The sequence below is a fragment of the Equus caballus genome, chromosome 7 (genome assembly GCF_041296265.1).
Source record: "Equus caballus isolate H_3958 breed thoroughbred chromosome 7, TB-T2T, whole genome shotgun sequence".
NCBI lineage: Eukaryota > Metazoa > Chordata > Mammalia > Perissodactyla > Equidae > Equus > Equus caballus.
Genome location: NC_091690.1, coordinates 92,430,298 through 92,452,995, shown reverse-complemented (window position 1 = coordinate 92,452,995; position 22,698 = coordinate 92,430,298). Strand labels below are relative to the sequence as shown.

Sequence of the window (22,698 nt, the reverse complement as noted above, 5' to 3'; positions counted from 1 at the left end):
ATTAATGACTTTGTAAGTAAAATATCACATGTTTAAAAACTCTGTTTAGTCTGTTACTCCAGAATCCCAGTTGAAGACATCATAGTTTTGACTCTGAAGAAAAAGTATTCTTTCATGCCACCTAGAGGTGTGCTTTGATTATGACCAACATGGTTTCGGGTCTCACTCTACACTTTGCTGATATGTTATAAAAAACATATTGCAATATTGCATAGAAAATAAATTGGAAGGAAAGAAAAATAAGAATAAAATGACAAACATTATGTCACTACTGTCTACTGTGAGATTCCACTAAGGTGGCTGATAAATGGATACAATATTAGAATTGGAATCAGAAGTTCTGGAGTCAAATGCTGGCTCCACTCCCTAGCCATTTAGTAGCTGTTCTATTCTGGTGATATGACTTTTTCTCTTTGTACTTGAGTTCTCCAGTATGGACGATGGAGGCTAACATCTCAAATATAATTGTGAAGATTAAGTATTTGTGCCAGTGTTCAGCATATATTTTATATTCAATAAATACTAGCTAAGTCTAAATGATCGCCATAGGAGATATGCTAAAATAAGATTTCCAGTGACTTATTTTAAGAAGAAAAACTATTCTGTAACAAAAAAATAGGATTGTTTTGTAGACCTCTAAACCGCTAAGAAAAGACAAAGGATAAAGAAGAGAAACGAGAAAAAAGTGTTGATGAAATAAAGCCATAAATAATGAAAATCCAAAGTTTTCTTCATACTGAGAGGGATGAAGCCCCCAAGATGACGAATGAAACGTTGAGCTCTAAAATGAGTAGTTTACATGTGCTTTTAAAAACAAGCTTTGGTAACAAATTATACTTCATTTTTGGCACCAATTAAAGACTTAATAAGCTATTAAGTGAATGCTTATAGTAACTCTCAAATGTCAGAGGGTGACACTACACCGCCCCCCAACACACACACACACACACACACACACACACACTCCCTAACTGTGGCCAGTTAAAGAAAAAGCGCTAATGAACCCACCATCAAGGGTCTCATCCCTAAAAGCCAATTTTATTCTTATCTGCAGCACTGACCTCATCTCTATCTGGTCAGTTTTGTGTGTTATGGGTGTGAAACAATGAGAAACAAAGTTTATAAGCCAATAACACTATCTCTTAAAATTACAAAAAAAAAAAAAAAAAGACCCAAGCCTAACACTCTTCCAAAATCTGGAGGAAGAAAATGCTATCTTTCAAGCCAGACTCCAAGAATTACCAACCAAGGATGGCTGTAGATGGCTCTTCCACCATTCCGCATTCTTTACTCCTACATGAGTCATTTTGGCCAATCAATAATGTCCCTTCAAAGCTATGTATTCCCAACCAACGTCTCTAACGCAAAATCTTATCCTAAGGGTCTAATCAGAAAATAAAGTTCAAAATTAATCATGAAGGTATTTCTAGATCTTGTAAATAGAGCTCCACTTCTGGCTAAGGGGAGCAACTTGTTTACAAATAAAAAACACCAAGCCTAAGGGCAAAATAACACTCATTACCAGTTTTTGTAATGATGTAATAAAATCTTTAAACTCAAATGGAGCTTAGAAGATTTACCTAGTCAAATTCCTGGTTACTAATAAGGGATTGGAGGCCTCAGATGTTTTGCCCAAAGTACCAAGGCTATGGAACCACAGAGTCATTGGAAGCACCCTCCTCAACGCTCCTGGTGCCCCATCTCAAGTAATGTTAACTCCCTTCCAAGAATCTCTTTCTTTTCCTGGAACCCCATGATGATTTGTCTTGAACCAAATAACGATATACCTACAATAATAATTCCTTCTCAAATCATGACCAAAACATTAAGACACAGTGGGAACTGATTCCTTATATTTTCATGGCATTCAAGATTTTTTTCAAGTTCCTTTTAATTCTACTAAACTATTCTTCCAAACAGTTTAGCATAGGTTTTTGGATGCCTCCCAGATTAACTTGAGATATAATTTGAATAGGAAACCATCTGAGAGTCATTAATCAATTAGAATATTTAAGGACTTACATCAAAATTTCATCCAAGCTGATGAAGCAAAACTTAATTCAGGAGAAAATTTTGGACGTTTTTGTGTTGTTTGTAACACAAAGGTTTCTGTTTTACTGAACTCTAGTGTAGTTAAACGTTTGCAGAGTTCTGTCTGTTGAAAAAAAATATATATATATATATACATAATCTCATGTAAAGGGAGAACGTTAGCAAAACCTCAATTGAATTGACCCTGAAAACACTTAGGACAGAAAAATTACACAAGCATCGTACTCATTTTGACAGGAGAGATTTTCCACCTTTACTCCAGTTCTTCTCTAGTCTGAAAACACTGAGTGGAAAACCTTGCTATTTGCTCAGGAGAAATGAAAAGAATCAGTGGGATCCTCTTTGTGCCTACATATTAAAACCAGGAAGATGCCAAAATAACCTTAACATCAACTGCAGTTTTAACAAACTCCCTCTGCAAACAGATTGTTAGCACCTCACTGTTTGGTTTCAAACAAGGTAACTTTGGCCTTCCGAAGGCTGCAAAAGTCTATAATGCAGCCTTGCAGCAAAATTCTAGAACTATGCATAACATACTTAGTATTAATATGAGACCTGCCATTTCACTACACCTTCAAGCTTAAGATTTCTTACCAAGATACTAGATAACTTAGTGGCAATCACATGACCTTTCACACCAGTGAAATAAGTTTTGCCATGTGACTTTATTTCCCAATAAAGCACAATTCACATTGCAAAAGTATGGTGTTTAGCAATCAAGTGAAGAAATAAGCCCAAAGTTTAGTGGCATACAGGCTGAAACCCAAGCTACCTTTCTGTTTCAGAGCCCACTCCGGGAGCCACGTGCAAAGACCACAGTGCTCACTGCAGCGCTGCCTGGCCCATGCCTCAGACGTCTGCCCCTTACCTTCACTTAGGCAGGCAGAACCAGGACGCCCATGCTGGAGAGGACCACGACAGCCACCACCTCGTCCTCCGCGGTTAGGGGGGAGCATTCCTCGCGAAGGAACTCATTGATTGATTTCAAAGACTGGCTGGGCAAGCTAGATCCCAGCTGTAGTTAATCAGTGTCCACACTGCTAAGAGGTTGGGGGAAAAAGCAATGAGCGCAGGGCTTGTTCTCAGCCTTGCCTGTGTGAATCTCAGGGGACAGGTGGGGAGGAAAGGTGGACTTCCTCTGCCTGGCTGGCACATCCGACCGGTCTGAGCCTTTATTTTAACACTAGGAGGCCAAATGGGTGTTCCTGTGCACAAGCAGATCTTATTTCCTCCGCATAAGATCTCCCATACACAGTTGATCCAGCTTTGTTGGAGAGGGTTCTTGGGGAGAGGGAGGGGCTTACAGAGGGACAGCAAAGTTGTGCAAACTCTTCACTCTAAGAGGAGGAAGATGAAGGAGGTGAGAGGATGAAAATGAAGAAGGTGGGGAGAGTAAAGGTTTTGATTTCCGAAAGGTTAACTGGGGGAAAACACTGAATAATCCACCCCCACTCCCAATTGTGCTGGAATGTAGAAAACAGAATCTCTTAACCCCTGGTTTGGCTCTCTCCCCATTGGAGACAGCACATCTTTGCACGTCTGGGCTAGGTGAAGGGCAATTTACCTACTGGGCTAAAAGAATTTAATTTTGCCAAAATAATTAATGCCTCCAAAGCACAGCTGGCTCCTCTGCTCACCAATTTCAGATTCCAAAACCTTGCTCTTTAGACTAAAAGAACTATGTAAAATCTTCCCAAAGGAGGTTGATTCATAGGCTAGCACTTGTTTATGCACGTAAAAAAGCTCAACTCTGTCAAACTCATCAGTCGAAAACAGCGAGTATTACTCCAGATCACACATGTCGCGCTCCTTCCTCCCATCCCGGCCTCCTTCGCTCAAGTAAAGCATTCAAGATCAAACCCTTGACACCATCCCCTCTCCCCAACAACGCACGACGCTGAGCATGCACCAGAGGTCCCTGTGCACGAGGGCATCCGCACACATTCATAATCGATGCGCTAATTAGAAATCCTCTCTTCTGTCCCTGGTTGGCTGAGCCGCCCCAGCGGGCTTTTCGCGCGGCGGTCATTCGGGCTGTTCCACAATAGGATGAGGAACACATGGTTGTTTCCGGGCAATCGGAGAGTCCCCCACCGCAGCGACCACCCCCTCGGCGCCCGAGCCGCCCCACCGTCCGCCGCTCTGCGCCCTGCCCAGCCGCGACCCCGAGGCATCCTTCGCGGCCGCCCCTCCCCCGCCGCCGGGCTCCCCCGGGCGCAGGGCGCGCTGCCGCGCGGGCGGCGGACAGGCCGCTGCTCACCGCGCGTCCCGAGCTGGCTGCGGCTCTCAGGGGCGGCGGGGCTCGGCGCAGGCCTCCCGCGGCGTCTCGGGGTCGACCCCCTCCCGGCGCAGGGCCCGCGGCGGCCGCGCTCCGCACCCCAGCGGCCCGGCGGCGGCGGCAGCTGCAGCCGCACTGGCCCTCTTCATACTTCGCTGATGGCTCCTCTCTCGGTGCTGTTTGGGAAAACGATTTCTCCCCCCTGCCAGAAATAGATTTCCTACATTTCATCAGTCCACATAGACCGGGCGGAAGTAAAACGCTTACTTTTTCTTGTGGACAGCGAACCCAATTGACACTGATTTACCCTTCAAACGGGGAGAGATTGTATTACAAGCCCTTGGCAGCAATTCCGAGCTTGGGGCCAAGCTCCAGCTCCCTCCTTGTCCCCCAAACGCTAACCTAAGAGAGAAAGGGCGGGGGGTGGGGAGGGGATCGTATTTAACTCCAGGGTTTTAACAGAGTCAATGGCTTTAGCACAATATTAAAATTGGGTGTTGGAAAAGTTTTGCTTTCCTGGCCAGCGTTTTTGCAGACTCAGATGCATGAGCTTTCCAGTAACTTCGGCCACTCTTCGTTCCAAATTGAGCAATTTGATTTGTTACAATTCTCTTTAAATATCAGATTTTAGAAGAGGCTGCACTCACGGCTGTTTTCTCTTTACTAAAGGAAATACAAATCCACTGTCCTCTCAGCCTCAGCTCAGCATTATGTTGAGTGTCTTAGACAATTTTCTCCAACTGTTGCTTATTAGTACATGTCTTCTGAGATGAAAAGGCTTCCCATGAAGCGGACAGATGTTCAAGTGTCTGCTTCATCTCTAATACACATGTGACCTCTTGCTGAGCGTCCTCAGCGCCTCAGGTTACCACTGTCCGTAGATGAAAGTATCGGCGCGTTCATGTTGACGTTTTGTTTTCATGTTCATCAGTTTCAGGTACATTTCCATCCAGTGCATATGATGACAGAGGCACAGGTATTCCGATCCTCTCTGGGACACCATTTTTAAAATGGTGAGTTATACCCCGCACCCCCTTCCTCACTTCCCCCAAATTGGAAACTACCTGTAGATCCACAGGAGCAACATCATGTGGATAATTTTAGATATAACTGAAAAAACGCATTTTGCATTTATTATTGCTTTCATCTGGAAATAATTATTTGTTCTAAAACATCTAGAAACTGCATCCGTTATTGCTTGTGGTAGCAGTGCAAATAACGATGAAGGGGAGAAAACAGATTGAAAAGTTTGGTGGCATTGAACTCCGAGCTTCTTGTTTTAGTTCAGTTTCGTGTTGCAGCTGTCAGCTCCATATTCCTCCTTGGCTTCCCAGAAGAAAGGAAAAAGAGCCATTCCTCATTCTAAGGAGAAACAGCATTATAAAAAGGCCTAATTCCTGCTTGGATATACATTAACAACAGCGAACATACAGAACAGGTTACCAATGAATTTGCATAAATGATTCAGAATAGTAAAATTTCTCAAAATTTAACCAGATCTGAGTATTCCTAGGGCCCCAACAAAGTATTTTGGGTTTCTGAACCTGTACAATTTAAGTAAAAAGTCAAACATCCTTGATAATTTTTTATGATCAAAACATCATCAGTTAATAAACATTAAGTATCCTCAGAGTATATGCTAATAGTTCAAAAAATCTAACACCTTGGATTTTGAAAATCTTAGATGCTCTTCCTTTCCAGATTTAAATATTCTTGTCACTTTGTTTAATATTGATATTATAAAAAGTATGAGGCAATATTTTTGTTGACTCGGGGACAATACTAAACCCAGTTTGGGCCAATAAGAAGGCTTATGAAGGTATTGGGAACGCATGATCTTTCCGGATTACTCCCTCTCAGGTCCCTTCCAGGTATTTTTAGTTTTAGTTTTTGCATTATATCAAATCTTCTGTCCTTTAAGCAAGAGTCAAAAGGAAAATACCAGGAGACACAATGCATTTTCTCTCTTAGCATCTAAGAGTTGTGATGAATATTCTTTTGGTGACAAAAGAGAAGTAGCATAAAAGATTTCTGAAGAGCCATCAAAATAGTATTTTCACTTAAATTTCTTTTCAGCATTTCTAATAATTCCCATTTGATTTTTATTTTGTATTTTTCAAAATAAAATTTCTATCTGTGTATTCTGATCAGTCACTGATACATTTGTCAAACAACCATTTTGTCCAAGAGTTTTCTCGCCTTGATCTCAACCTAAGCATGTTCGTCTCAGGAAACCATAGTCCAGCTGACTCCACTATAACCCCTGATGTGAAGGTGGGGGAAGCAGCACCTTATCCGACGGGGCAAATGTCTAAATATGAAAGTTTCTGGATTGCCATGTGTTTCAGGCATTCTAAACCTTCAACATTGTCTCAAATATGAACTCTACCTTTTCTCTAGAAAAATCATATAGGTTTAAATAAGCCTCCTCTCCCTCCCACCCCTCCTTCCCTCAGGGAAACAATGTATACTCGCTTATTCTGAAACTGGGACAAACATTCAACAGATGATGGAGATTAGAGGACCCTTTGAAATAAGTTTAAAAACATGGAAATAGACAACGGGTTAAAGTAAAATAAATTTCCAAAGTTGACCAAGACATTCTTATATTCCCAAATAGCTTCAAAAGAGCAGTTAAAGATGGCAAGTGATGGCCTTAGAAGCAAGTGAGAATAATGACACAGAAAGCAGTATGAAGACATGCAGATGGGGCTGGAGAAATATATGAAGCAATGGAATAAGTGAAAACACTTATTTACATTTTATTGAAATATTTTATCAGTAATATAAAATATGTGTATCTTTCCCTACCTAGAATCTTGGCCCATAGTACAGGCCTTCAACTGAAATATATTGAAATAAAAATTTTTAAATGTCACAAAGCAAACAAAATAGATTTTATAAGTCCTAGTATGGTAATTATAAATACTGCTAGGGATAAAAAGCAAATGCTATTACTTTTCATCACCATTTATATATAAAACTACAAAGAATAAATTAAATGAGAGAAAGTTTATGTGAAAAGTTCAAGGTTTACTCGCAGTTTGGTATGCAACTTAAAAAATCTATTGCTTTACTCTCAATGGAAAACTTTAAACTTTCTAAGTACAACACAACAGTAGTATAGATATTCATTCCCTACTGCGTAAGACTCATATGTTTACAAAATGTATGTTATATATGAGCATATGTCTTCTACTTTTTACACAGGGGATAGATTAAAATCATTTCGTGAAATATGCCATGTATCTCATCTAGTTTTAAACATCCTATGCAATATACACTGTGTGATTTTCCTCGTCTAAGTTGGAATTGGGTTTTTATTTTTCTTTCATTAAATATTTTTGTGGTTTGTTTCTAAATCTTTTATAAAAATATCTGTTCCATGCTAATTGGAAGAAACACAAATTTAGTATGAACATTTAATATAAAATATTTTTGTTTTGGTAACCTTGTCTTTCTTTTGCACCACTGTTATCTCTTGCATCTGGAGTACCATTGGGCACTCAATAATTGTTGAATGAATGAATGACTATAACAAAAGAAGTCAGTCTCTTAGGAAGCTGACTACTAATTGGTTATATTTCTATATACGGTCTTTAATTTAGTAGTCTGGAACTCAGAATAGAAAAATAATGTTAAAACAATGTAAACGGTGGTTTCATTCCCAAGCTAGAATCATTTCACCTGGTAAAATGTAACTAGAGTTCAGTAAAACAGATGCTTGCCTGGATGCCAGGCTTATAAATGAGGTCAGTCTGTGTCATTTGTCACTTCATTAAAAACCAAGGTTGATTTGGACTCAAGGTCTAATCATAACCAATATAATATGAGTGCAATGAAAAGTAATAGAAAATATTACTACTGCAGTGGGTTTCGAACTTTTTTATTGTGACCCACCATAAGAAATACATTATGGAACAGACACATAGAAAGACACACAACCAAAACAAGTTTCACAAAGCAAGACTTACCCCCCCTAAGTCAATGCACTCTGATATTTTTCTATTTGGCTTTATTCTAGTTTTTTTCTATGCCATTTAGTTGAAAAGAAATGCTCCTGGAGAACTGCTAAATTTATTTCACAACCCTCAGTTTGAAAAATCTGACTGAGAAACTAAATTAGGGCGAAAATCAATCAAAATTGAGGTAGGGTATCAGGGAACAGATGGTTTCATTATAAAGTACAAAACACATGTGCCTATATTTAGTCAGCGATAGACTTGACATGATGTAATGTCACAATATCCCAAACATCGTGTACCCACACACCTTTGGGCCTCTGCTCATACTGACTCAAATGATCTTTTATCTTTTGCTTTCTCTCTCTGAAGAAGTCACATTCATTCTTCCAGGGCCAGCTGAATTGACATCTTCTTTGTGTTTCTCTTGATCTCCTTGGCAGAAATATTGCTGTGTCTCTGTGTCCAGTGCTCTGAGAATATTTCCTTTTCTTTCATATCTCATTTATTACTTAGCATCACAATTATTTTCTTATGCATCTACCTCCCCTACTAAACTGTGAGTCCCTAAAGAGCAGAGACTAGGTTATCCATCCTTGCATACCAAGTCCTTAGCACAGTACCAAACCTAAGGTTGTTGAACTACTGAATGAATTGATAAATGAACCATTACACCACTGAACATCTGAAAGAGACAAAGCAGGTGTCACTGGGTGATGAGACAGATACCAGAAGGAAGGACTGTGCTCATCAAAAGGGAACTGAATGGAGATCCCTCCGTACAGATAGCACCAGTTGTTGACTCTGCATCGTTGTGGATAGAACAGTTTACATTATAAGGGAGATTTTACTGTCACATCTCTGAGGACTCTCTTGCAGGTAGACTTTGGTCCAGTTATCCATTTATTTGTAAGAATACCGATAATGACAAATTTACGATTACTTTGTTAAAGGATGAGAAAACTTGCCGAAATTTCCGCTATTGAAACTTACAGAACATATGAAATTGTTTACAATCGTTTCGCAAACATGAACTTGTTGCCTACTGCTGATTTACACAAAGCATTTAGGGAAATGGCTCTTAAAATTACCTCATCGGAGGGCTTTTCTAGTACCGAATAGTAGACCAGATACCAAGCCAGGAAGGGAGCACACCTAGCCCCAAGTGAAAGAACTGAGCAGGAGGGCCAGCGTTGGGGAGCTCCTCTTGGTGGGAGGACATGTTGCCATCCTGCTGCTGTCCAGTAGCCACTTGGACACCAGAGCCATTTGCAAAGAGATTTCACCAGCCATTTTCCCCACCAAAGCTGTCAAGGAATAGACATATTAAATTGTAATAACAATAGTCACTACAGTTAGCCTGATACTTAAAGAGTCCAGATTTGGAGAGCAACAAAACCAAGATCGACTCAGCTTCTTCACTTACTTGCTAAAAATTATGGGCAAATTACTTAACCTCTCTAATTATCAGTTTCACATCTGTAAAGTGGATTTAAATAAATAGCCCTTCTCTCATAGGCATGTCTTGGTAGTTATATGAGATGATCCATATCAAATATTTAGTTTACTATCTGACATAGAGCAAGTGTGAAATGGATGTTAGGTATTTTATTATTAATTGAGTACCTAAATCATGTTATTGACTGTTTACAACAATCCCCTGGGATAAGGACATTACCACTATTAAAAATGCAGAAGGGGGCCGCCCGTGGCCAACTGGTTAAGTTCGCGCGCTCTGCTTCAGCGGCCCAGGGTTTCGCCAGTTCTGATCCTGGGCACGGACATGGTACCGCTCATCAGGCCACGCTGAGGCAGCGTCCCACATGCCACAACTAGAAGGACCACAACTACAATCTACAGCTGTGTACTGGGGGGCTTCAGAGGGAAGAAGAAAAAAAAATAAGATTGGCAACAGTTGGTAGCTCAGGTGCCAATCTTAAAAAAACAAAAAATGCAGAAGATCAGAGAATTTTTTGCATCCTTCCTCTGAATTTTTCTTTCCTCCCCACTTTCTGGCATCCCATTTAATGCCCTTTTGAACACAGTGGCTTTGTGGTTCATTTACTCATTCATTCATTCACTCTGCAACATCCTTTGTGCATTTTTTATATAAAGATGAAGTTGCAGGCCGTGCTCTCTGGGAGCTCCAGTCTATTCAACAGCACAGGTAGGATTCAGTTTTTACCTTTGAGATAACATTACAATGAATTTGTGCTTCAATGTGATAATTAAATACTCTGAGGGAAAAATAAGTGAATCATTTTTTTAAAAGAGGAGACCATTTCCGTCGGATATCTGAACTCAAGGCCAGATGAGCTGCCCCTAGTGCTGAGGGTTCCACATCACACAGAATTAATTAAGTCAAATACCTGATAGCAGTATGAGAAAGACCTCACAAAAAGAAACACAGCAGAAGACTTTGAGAGAAAGCTTCTGACCGGGAAAAGTCAAGGGAACATTTCAAATCCTACACAGAAATAATCTCTTTCCTTTTGGCTTTGGCTGCAGGAGAGGATAGATGGCATTCAGGGAAGGCATCTCGTTAATTAGCTCCCATAGCCTAAGCAGGCTGAATAGCCCAGAAGCCGAAAGAGATTCAGTAGAAGGAATTGGCTCATGCGATTATGGAGCCTGGTAAGTCCCAGGATCTGCAGGGTGAGCTGGCCAGTTGGAGACCCAAGAGGGCCGATGGTGTAGTTCTAGTCTGAATGCCAGAAGGCTCAAGACTCAGGAAGAGCCAATGTTTCAGTTTTAGTGCAAAGGCAGGAAAAAGGTGATGTCCCAGTTCAAAGGCAGTTAGGCAGGAGGATTTCTCTCCTACTCAGGGGGAGAGTCAGCCTTTTTATTCTAATCAGGCCTTCAACAGATCGGATGAGCCCACCCATTAAGGAGGCCAATCTACCAAATTAAATGTTAATCTCATCCCAAAACATCCTCACAGAAACACCCAGAAGAATGTTTGACCAAATATTTGGTCCCAGTCAAGATGACACATAAAAGTAACCACCACAGGAAACAGAGGTGACAAGGCACGTGGGTGCTGATTTAAACACTCATAATCCTTAGGACTCTCAGCAATCTAAGTTTCCTAATTTTCTGTGCAAATTAAGATGTTAGCATGAAAATAAACATGTATAGCTTGAAAACAAGAAGAAAAAAACAAAAGTAGGAAGGGTTTGCATTGTATTCCATTTGAAATAAGGCTAATGCCTGAGGTTCTGACACGCTCCTTCAGTGCCAGCCTAGCATTTCTGCATCAGAAACTGCTTACCCTATAAATGCACAATAAACGTAAATGTTCAAATAATCTTATATAAAAAGGCAGCAACTAAGTGTTCCTGCTCTTATAGCTCTTTACACATCCTTGAATAGAAAATTAAGATCTTTTCCCTAGAAACATCTTTCCCTTTAAAATACCATTTATTCTGCTCCTTTGTTTTTTCTAAAGTACTGTTTATTCTGCTAGCAATAAATTATTAAAATGAGGCATGCTTTGTTCTTTCCAAGGCAGACGAAGTCCCTAACTTCGTAGAACTTATATTTTACTGAAGTGAGACAGAAATTAAACAAATAAGCCAACAAAATGTATATGTAACATATCAGGTGATAATAAGAGTGTTCTGCAGAAAAATGAAATGAGGGTAAACGGGCTAGAAACTGCTAGAGATGGTGGAGGTTGTTTGTGATCACAGAAAGCCTCACCCATAAGGTGACATCTGAGCAGAGATCCAAAGGAAGAATGTGCTCTATGCAGATTCCTAAAGACTATTTCAGACAAAAGAACAGCCACTGCAAGGTCACTGAGGCAGGGGAATGCCACAAATCATATGTTCAAGGATTCAAAGAGGCTCCTATGGCAGAGATACGCGAAGAAGGGGAAAGAGAGAAAGTCAGAGAGCTGGGGGTGTCCAGATCCCAGTGGGCCTTGTAAGTCTCTGTAAGCACTTTGCTTTACTCTCAGAGTTTGAGCAGAGGGGTGACATGATCAGATTTATAGTTTAAAGCTGCAACTCTGACTCCTGGGTGGAGAATAGACTGCAGGAGGACATGGGTGAGCGTAGGGAAACAGCTCTTCCCCAGGGCTACTGTGACAATCCAGCAGAGAGGTGTAGCGACGTGGAGGAGAGTGACGGCCAGGGAGTCACGGCAAGTAATTCCATCCTGGATATCATTTGAAGGGTTATTCTCTGTTCTTCACACTCTGTCACCCCAGTATATTTATTTTATAATGAGGCCAATGAACTATGAGAATGTTGAATCCTACTCTATGATACTTCATCATCCGTGATGTGTTTCACTATGGTTTTTATTTTAAATTATGATTTCAGTTTTGTCACTGGTGGATGGTTATGCAGTACGAGCGACAGACAAGGAGGACCCCAAGGTTTTTTGTGGAAGCAACTACAGAAGCTATGCTGCCATTTACTGAAATGGGAAAGACTTTGGGAAGAAGTTGTTGGGTTTGTTTTGCCTGATCTCATTTCAAGAAGAGAGGAAATTAGGTTTCTAGTTTTGGACAAGTTTGAGATGACTATTTCAAATCCAAGGAAAGTTATTGTGGGGTCAGTGGAGGCCAGAAAGATGGTGAATCAAAGATAACTGAGTCTTTTAAAAGCAAATCTTATGTGTATATATAAGTATTCAGTTGTCTCCATTCCTCCTTTTCTCACAAACACAGCCAGATTGTTTAAAGTCTCTCACATCAAATATTGGAGAATTGTTGAATAAAAGTAGAAATAATTTTCATTTTTAATTGTTTAGCTACCAGTTGTTGTGTAACTCTGAGGGAGATGGAGTCCACTACCAAATTGTGAAGTGAATCTGAATCCTAATGATGAGGATCCAGGCTGCCCCATGGAGAGAAGCCCAAGGTGACCTGCCCTACACACTGATCTATATCATCCTCTGGGAAGCATAGGTTGTCCTGACTTAATCCGGTCTGATTCTTAGCTAAAGTTATAGGACCACCTAATAACCAGACCCCACCTGCACTGATACCATTTTAAGGATTTTTTTCATGATCTTTCCTTTGTCTTGTAAAGAAATAACTCACATACCTATGCCTTACAAATTTAGCTCTAACCCTCAACACATTGCAGCTCTTACTGCCCATGGGTCCTATCCCCACGCTACTGCATGTTATTCTCTGAATAAAAAAGCATTACTGCCAGACCTTTAGAGTCCAAGAAATCTTTCTTTCAACTCCTTGACTCACCGAGCCCGCATCACTAATAAAATATATTAGGAGTAATGAACGTAAGGTTCTGGGCCAAGATCTGATGCTCACATCACTGGGCCGCCCCATTTGACAACAGAAGCCCTGCGGAGACAGCGTGAGGACATCGAGTGGTCACGACCCTGCAGGTTAGGAAAACAAAAGAGCCTCCTGTTCAAGAGGTAACCTACTGTTTTTCCCTTCCCTACTGCTTTCTCTGTTCTTTGCCATCGCCTTGTTTACATTTAGAGTTTATTCCGTTCTCTCTCTATATATGTTTTCTTCTTTTCTTCTTTGTTTTAGTCCAGGAAAGTGTAACATAGTGGGGTGTGGGGTTTGATTGGTTGTTTTTACATTGTCTTGACCCAGTTTTGAGGCCCTGGGTAGAGTCTGGTCAGTTCCCCTTCCAAAGCAGCCAGCTAAGTCCACATCCCCCCACTTCCCTCATTGGGCTCTCACTCTGAGCCACTATGCACCCACACTCGCCCTAATCTCCCTGGGGCCAAGTACCAGACAATCAGGGACAGTCCCTATGCCCTGGGGGCCCACTAAATTATTCAAATTAGCCAGTCCATAGAGATCTCTGGAAACCTAACTAACCCCCCCAGCTTTCCATATGGAAACTGCCCCCTTCAGCACTGGCTCGCTGTTACCCTCAGTGCAACCCTGTGAGGCTCTGCCTGGCAGCTTCTCTCCTTTGGAGCTATAACAAAGAGTTCTGACTTTCATCTGTACAGCGTCAGTATGTTTTGATGTGTCCTGCCATGAAAAAGACCTTTACATTTTATAAAACAGGAAGTAAGGGATGGAGAACTCAGTTTTTATCCAGACGATTTCCCTTCTTCGCCTTATTCACACTTCTAGAATTCCCCTCCTCTTATAAGACTACCAGATTCTTCCTGCTCCCTTGTCCTTCTCGCTCAAAACGTTCCTTCTCACTCTCTCCTCTCTATAGAAATACAGTGATCTACATCCCTGTGCTCATGAATTTCTGTAAGTCGTCTCAAAAAACTTTGTAAAAGTAAAAACTAAAGAAAAGATATGAGTAAGAAAATATTAAAAGTTTATTAGAGGAAAAATGAAAATGTCTAGCCCAGGGTATAAAGCATGTAAGTGCTAGAGGTAACACCCACACACACGAGCGTCATGACAGACACCAGCAGTGGGAAGTAATAGGCAATAACCGCGTGAGATCCACTGTAACTTGAAGTGCCTTTGACTCTTTCGGCCATCAGCAATTCTCTCTAGCTCGTACATCATATAGCTCATAAACAAAGTATGGGCATGATTTCATGTGTTAATATTGCTTTACCACTTGGTCGTGGATTCATCAAAGCATAAGGCTTACTTCTAAATGCTGTTTACTTAAGTTTTCTTTTTTATTCCAGTAATTCTTTACAGTTTATTTGGGTTATACATGGTTCTTTTTTTTCTCCAACTTACGAACATTCTCTACATTCATTCAGTTTCTCCTTTACACAATTCTGTCCTGTTTTTCTTTTTCTTACATCAATCCTCTTTGTTTCAACAGATTTCTATTTTCAACCTTCTGTGCCTTAGGCAGATCTCCCTAATTGGGGCTGGTGTCCATCATGTGCGGAATTAAGCACAATAATGAGGAGGTCACCCAACTCCCTTCGTTAATGACATATGTTGTTGCAACTCATAAGGAGACTAGGAAAAGCTTCAAGTTTCAGAAAATATAGCCAAGTTTAAGATCCAAAAATCTAAGTCAAGAATCGAAGAGACGTCAACAACTGGTATATGCTGTGGTTTTACAGTTTGTGGAATTTATTGATGCGATTCCAAATTGTTTTGAAACATTTTTAGTTCCTTGCTCATGAATAACTTTGGTCTACAGTTTTCTTCAGACAATATGACGCCACATAAAGATATTTTTATTTTTATAAATAAGAACATTTCTATGAAATAATAGGAAGAAAGTATGATCCAAGAGGCACAGGAAATACAAAAACATACTTTAGACAAAATGTTTATTTAACACTCTTCCTCAGAATTATTAAATAATTTATAAAATCTCATATACTCAGCCTGAAATATTGCACTTTTTGCTAATTAAAATTTAATATTTAACCTTAAATATTTGTGCTAGACACACAGAAGTAAGGAAATAAAGCTAGGCTCTGTACCAAGAAAGAATGATTTACATTTTATGGTTTGGTTTACTTTCTTTGCTGAGCAAGCAGACAAGGCATTTATGAGGCCTACCAAGCCATATATTAATTTTTTTCATTGAAACAGAGTTTTAAAGTGGAACCAAACTATGTATGGGAATTATACAGATGTCTTCATGAATAGAGACATTAATTTTTTCCAAAACAGACTGGCAATTTCCACAATTTGGAGTTTATGATTTCAATGAAGTACATTAATTTTTGTTTTTGTTCTTGTTTTTAAAGTTCTTTGTACCAATTTTGGAATTAAAGAGTAAATGGAGACTCTGATAATGTTTTTGGAATGCTTCTTGCCATATCACAAACTTACCTCAGTCTTTCGATATTTTTTTATCATTTAAGAAATCTTTATTAAGTAACTAAGATAAGTACTGTGGGAATACAAAGATGAATTAGACACAACCTTTCCCTTGAAGAATTTCCCCTTGGTGAAGGAAACAGACATATGAAGAATTAGCCTAAAGTAGAATGAAATAAGGTCTAAATATAGACACAAAAGGTGGTCCCCAAGGGCTGGAACAGTGCCATAGTTTTTAAGTTTGCATGCTCCGCTTCGGCAGCCCTGGGCACGGATGGGTCACGGCTACTCATTAGGCCACACTGTGGCGGCATCCCACATAAAATAGAGTAAGATTGGCACAGATGTTAGCTCCGCAACAATCATCACATACACACAAAAAGATGTTCTACAGAAGAGCAAAGAGATGTAAGATCAGCACGTCTCTGGGAATCGGGGGTGGAGGGGTTGGGGTGGGGTTTGACCCTTAGAGGATAAGGTAGGAGAGTTGAGCCCAGGAATGGAGGTGTGAAAGTGTGCAGTCTTCAGGGAATGAGAGGTGGTCTGCACAGCCTGGGGGTTCAAATGAGAGAGGATAATAGTGGGGAGGAGGCTCTGATCAGATTGTAGATGGTCTTGAACCCCATACCAAGAAGTTTGGGCTGTTAATAGTATAACTCAAGTTTCAATTCAGTTAATTTTCTAACGGATTTGGTTACTAATTCCAGTGTAGGCATCACACAATGTATTTTTTTCTCTGATGAAAATGTTTATTTTCTAACCATGAGGAATAGCTGTATAGCTCTATGTTAACCATAACTCTTTATGGTCTACCTTTCAGTTTCATACTAAAGATTCAGGGAAATACTTCATATTGGGAAGGAATGTCTTCTTTATCAGGAAGAAATAGGTAACTTTTACATTATTTATTAATTATTTCTCATTATTTGGACCTATGAGTTACTTTGCAAGTTACTTTACACCGACTTAGAAAGAAAATTATTTAAATAATTTCAATTAGAGGGTTTAAAAATATTATTGGACCATTAAGTGGTCCAATTATTGTATTGGTCAATGACTGAAGTGGCCAACTATGGAACTGAGCATTTCACCCAAGTATCACCTAATGCTCTAGTTCCTATTGCCATGTAACAAAGCACCCCTGAGCTAGTGATGTAAAACCACCACCATGTGATTTTTTTTTAAAGATTGGCCCTGAGCAAACATCTGTTGCCAATCTTCTTTTTTCCTCCCCCTCCCCCTCCTCCTCCAACAACTTCTTCTTCTTCTCCCGAAAGCCCTCCCGATACATAGTTGTATATTCTATTTGTAGGTTCTTCTGGTTGTGCTATGTGAGACGCTGCCTCAGCATGGCTTGATGAGCAGTACTAGGTCCGTGCCCAGGATCCAAACTGGTGAATCCCTGGGCCGCCACAGCAGAGTGCACAAACCCAACTGCTCGATCACAGGGCTAGCCCCAATCATCATGTGATTTTGCCAAGGAACTCTATGGGAAATATCACACAGGGCACTGCAGAACGGCTTACCTCTGTCCCACAATGCCTGGGGTCTCAGGTGGGAAAACTCAAACAGTTTGGGATTGAAATAATCTGCAAGCTTTGTTGCTCACATATCTGGTGCCTGGGCTTAGATGACTGAGGGCTTCCCCATGTGAACTGGCCTTCTCACAGCATGGTGGCCAGATTCCTGGAGGGAGTGTTGCTAGAGGAATGTGCTGAGAGAACGCAGCCGAAGATAACCAGGTGGGAGCTGCCTGGCCTTTTAGGATCTAGCCTCAGGAGTCACACGCCATCCCTTCTGTTATGCATTACTGCTCAAGTTGGTCACAAGTTCATCCTCTCAAAGGGAGGAGGGTCGAATATTTCTGGGGCCATGTTTAAAAACCATACCCAGTATTGCAACCAAACTATGACTATTGACTATTTGAAGTTTTCTTCTCTCTTAGAGTGGGTCTTGCTGATGCAGACTCTACTTTATTAGTATATCCCTAGGACATAATGAGGCACATGGTTGGGGTTCAAAACGTATTAGTTGAAAAAACGAATATAGTATTTCTCAAATGCATCTTGCTCACCTCATTTTTTTCATATTGCCAGTCCTCATAGCTAGAATATTCTTTTCATTCTTCTGTGTACCAATTCATATATATGCACACCTTAATGAGAAAGAGGAAAATAACTCTCTAATATCAATTGTACATAGATGATGTACTAGTAATTGTGCCGGGTGCCTTGCAAACATGATGTCATGGAGTCCTCATAACAACTTTATGACAAATATCCTCTTTGTGGATGAAGGGACAGACTCAGCAAAGTTAAGTCACTTGCCTGAGGTGGACTTAAAAGCATCACTGGTATTAATCCCAGGTCTGTCTGCTTCCAAAGTGTTGTTGAGCTCCACAAACACTGAACACCAGCTAAGTATCAGTGATTGTGCTAGAAACAAAGGTACAAAGACTTAGCCCCTCCCCTTTAGGAGTTCAAAGTCAGTGAAAAGAACTCTCACTGTCTAAGAAAGTGTGTATTCTTTCCACTCCATCATCTTGCATTCCTACAGCCCAGAAGGCACTGCAGAAAGTATTGCGGACATTAAAGATACAATTAAGACACAGTCATCCCATTCAAAAAGGTTAAGTTGGAGCTAAGATGCACATATTCCCCTGAACATGTAATTAGCCTGTGTGTTCTTGCCCTTTTTGTGGAGGAGGGGCTCTGTCCAATGGACTACTGAATCCTTGTGGTAGCAAAATGCCCAGCTTGGTGATGGATCCGAGGTTCACGTCACTAAACATTTGGATCATAAAAAGAACCTGACTTGCAGTACAAGGCAGAAAATAATAAATGACAATTAACAATCCAGCCATAAGTGTTATAGGAATCTGGAAGTGAAACAGATTACTTTCAGCTGGAGTTATCAGGAAAGACTCATAAAAGAGGTAGGATTTGATTTGGGTTTTGTAGTATAGAAGGAAGTATTTCATGTGAAGCAGAAGGGAAGATAACAATTCCAGGTGCAAGAAACATTAGACACAAAGAGGTTGAGAAAGAAAAGAACAAGACTGTTCGGGGATAGAAATGAGACTAGCTCAGTCAAGTTAGGGGTAAGTTGCATATTTTTTTAGGAAACATCATAATATAAAGCCTGCATATATTGCTGACTACTTCTGAGCTCCTATACTACACGAAATAATATTAGCTCTCTTTTTCTGAGTGCTTTGTATTCTGCAAAGCTGCTGAGTCTTATTCTGACCATATCTAGAAACAAATGACCAAAGAGAAAGAAAAAATGAAAGAAAGAAAGAGAGAAAGAGAGAGAGAGAGAAAGAAAGAGAGCGAGAGAGAAAGAAAGAGAAAGAAAAAGAAAGAAAGAAGGGAGAGAAGAAGGGAGGAAGGATATTTTAGAATTAGAAAGCTGTCTTGGCAGTGTGCAAACACAGCTTAACTAAGCCGCTTCCGAGGGATGGTGTATGAAGTAGGTTTTTGACTTCTGATTACCGTCTGAAAGAGATGCCATACAAAAACAATTTAAAATAGTTAGTCAAATGTCTTATGACTCTTTTTCCAAAATACCTTACCTTTCTCAGAACAAATTTTCCTTTCCGCAGTTTCAATTGCCTATTTCCTTTAACGTCGGGCCGTAAGTCCTTCCAATTTCCTATCATCCGGGTATCAGGGTATCAGATTAATATTCATAGTTTATGTTCTTCAATCATATACCTAATGAGATTACAAAATTCAAGAACACATAGATTTAAATACTCGGCCTGCTAGAGCTTCAGTGCTGTATTTAGTGTGCTTTAGGGTCTAACAAGCAGAGAAGAGCAAGGGGAAATTTGGCAGCTAGTTTAGGCAAGAAAAGGTAAATTGATGCTAAAGCACACCGTAGAGATGATATTCAGTCATCCTGTTAAAATTAAATTAAGCTATTTTTTCTCTTTTACTAAATCTGTAAACAAGCTAATTGAAATCATCACATTGGAAAGCTAGAAGAGAACATAGTGTTCACCTTAATCATTTCTCATTAACAGAACTGCAGATATTAAATGATATTCTCCTGCTTGGGCAGAGGATAAGAACACCAAATTGTTTTTTCTCACTTAAATGAATAAAATCAAACACATATTGCTTTTTACAGCCAAAAAAAAAGAAAATGTTTTTGACCTAGAGAAAGTTAAGAACATTACACTTGTGAAAAGATTTCACTCTAAAATGGAACCAGAGGATATGAAATGGAGAATCTCACGCATCCGCCCTCAGAAGACTGGAACTTAAGAACCAAGAGACTGATTTCCTGTAAATGCCTGATTTACCTAAGAGAGAGAGACTCATCTTCTGACCAATGAACATACAACACAAATCTCTGCCCACTCTCGAGCCAATGAACTTACTGCTTGGTCTCTGGCTGGACTTCCTCCTCTTTGTACCCCTGGCGCATAAATACCGTCGGTGCTAAAGACTTAAGGGACTCGACTGTAGCTTGGTAAAGCGTGAGTTGGCCGATTGCAATTCCTCTGCTCCTCCCCGGTAAACTCGATCTCTGATAATCTGATCTTGCGTCAGTTTACCTCTTTATTTAGTGTGACACACTTTAAAAGTTACGATTTTTACTAACAAAAATTTGTGCTATAAAATTTGACATTCTTTGCTTAAAATTATATCGCTGATTGTAACCCCTAACTTTGTAATATTTCAATAACATTATTATTTAGGAAAATATCTCTGAAAATTTTCTCAATGTTTCTCATTATATAGTCAAATTAAATCCACTACATATGTTTTTAAACATCTTACCTTTATTATTATCACTAATTTCCTCCTTCTACCCTACAATTCTCTCAGTAATTTTGTCTTGCTCTGAGCTCTTGGCATTTTCTGACAGGCTGAATTGTCCTGGAATACTGAAATGTCTTTAAATGGATCCAGGTACCACCAACATCCTAGTAACAGAGATGTTCCTCAGTTGTAGACATCTCCTTCTCTATGTCCAACATCAAAAAACAGATGAATGCCAAAATTATATCAACTAGGGGAAAGGTGAAGATGCATCATATTCTAAAGTGACAATAGGGGCTCTTCCTCACTGGATCTAAGTAAGAGTGTGTAAACTGATAGAAAATTACAACATTCATAGATCCACTCAAAAGAATAAAGGGAAAAGAAATATTAACTATGGCACTTTTGCTTCAAACTCCTCTCTCTCCCCTACATGGAGTGTTTCCCTCAAATCTGATGGAATATTCCCTTTAACGCCTCCCTTTCTACTTAAAATTTGCTAACTGATAAAAACATTACCAGAAAGAATTTTTGCATTCCAATAAAATGTCTCTGTGACATTGTGAATTTTGTTTTAATCACTTATTTCGGCCAGTTTATTTTGAAATGCTAGGAATCTTTGGGGAAAACGCTCCTTGACATTAATGATATTAACAGACTAGTACAATCTAAGAACTAAGATTAGGTCTGGAAGCTATTACAAACAAGAAAGTTTCTTGATACCTTTTCCACCATATTTGCTACTCAGTGAGAGAATATTAGTAAGAAAAATTAGATTCATCTATTACGTTTTTAAGGAAAATTTAAAACGAGTTTACATGTCTATAGATGTACTATAAACACATACTTTTCTTTGCTTTCCATTTCCTTAGCTTTATTTTTTTATATATTAATTCTCTTAGGACATTTCAGGTTATACGTCTGGAAACTTCAGCCATCCAGAAGAAAATAAGGTTGGGAAATAATGAAAAAAATGTGCTGAAAGAATTCACATAAAAGTTTTGGAGACTTGAAAATGGGAACAACAGACACTTAAAAAGTTATTGAACCAAAAAAAAGCCCTTCCTGGCAGGTACTTATATAGCAATATACTGATTACTGTGGGATAAAAATAAAGGCATCCAGACATTATTACACAGCTCTCCTCCGTGAAGTCAAACTTCTAATTTAAAGGTAAAGAGAGAGCCTGGTTCATATTTTTTTTCTTTCTGTTTTGGACATTAGGAAAAAAATCACCATTGTAAAAGAAAAATGAAATCTTAAAAATAAATTTAGTTCAATTATTTGGTTCAAGTATCCTCTTAGGAATTTCATCTCATTTATTTCTATACAAATACACACATATACACGGAGGAGGGTGTATAATCTGTGTATTGCTATATAGTGTCAAAACTATATATTTAATATTTAATTTATGTCAACATGAATTTCATCATTGTCCCTTATACATAGTTGTTTTTTTTTGTTTTTTTTTTGCCAAATAGGTGCCCAAGCAGTGGAAAAAATATAAAAGTCAGAGGAGCTTTTTCCAGTGAGATTAATTCAAGTATTTAAGTACTTTCCAATTATTAGCAATCCAAGAGCTATCAAGTTAAATGCTCAGATTCTGGGAAGTGAATTGGAGATTATTTAAGGAAGGGGAAAAATTCTTGTTTAAATTCTGCCTTTTGCATAATTCAGTCCATGCTTTTAATAACTCAGCTTTCACCCAATCAAGATGTCTTCTGGAGTTACCACAGTATTCGCTAATTATCTGTTCTATAATTTAACGTGCTAATCCAGGGGATCCCAAAGATGTGAGGAATGACAGTAGGCTGCTATTAAGTTACAAATTCATAAGAATTCCCACTTAGCCATGTTTTGCCAGGAGGTTTTTTCTCTTTCCCAATTACTGGCATCAGTTGAAATCCACACCAATCCATGCTT

At 39.5% G+C, this 22,698-nt stretch overlaps 1 protein-coding gene across 11 annotated transcripts in view; it reads right to left on the bottom strand.

The window, feature by feature from the left end:
- The window catches only part of GAS2 (growth arrest specific 2), a 127,302-nt gene extending 122,565 nt beyond the window's left edge, over nt 1-4,737 (bottom strand). For 2 of the 11 annotated variants that reach the window (XM_070273444.1, XM_023646178.2), the window contains exon 1: nt 4,598-4,737. The gene's annotated coding sequence lies outside the window, so the exon portion shown is untranslated. Of the gene's footprint in view, nt 1-2,022; nt 2,158-2,920; nt 3,390-3,961; nt 4,104-4,312 lie in introns of those variants that run through there. The other 9 variants (XM_070273447.1, XM_070273448.1, XM_023646179.2 and 6 more) reach the window with 9 other exon arrangements.
- Nucleotides 4,738-22,698: the final 17,961 nt, after the last annotated feature.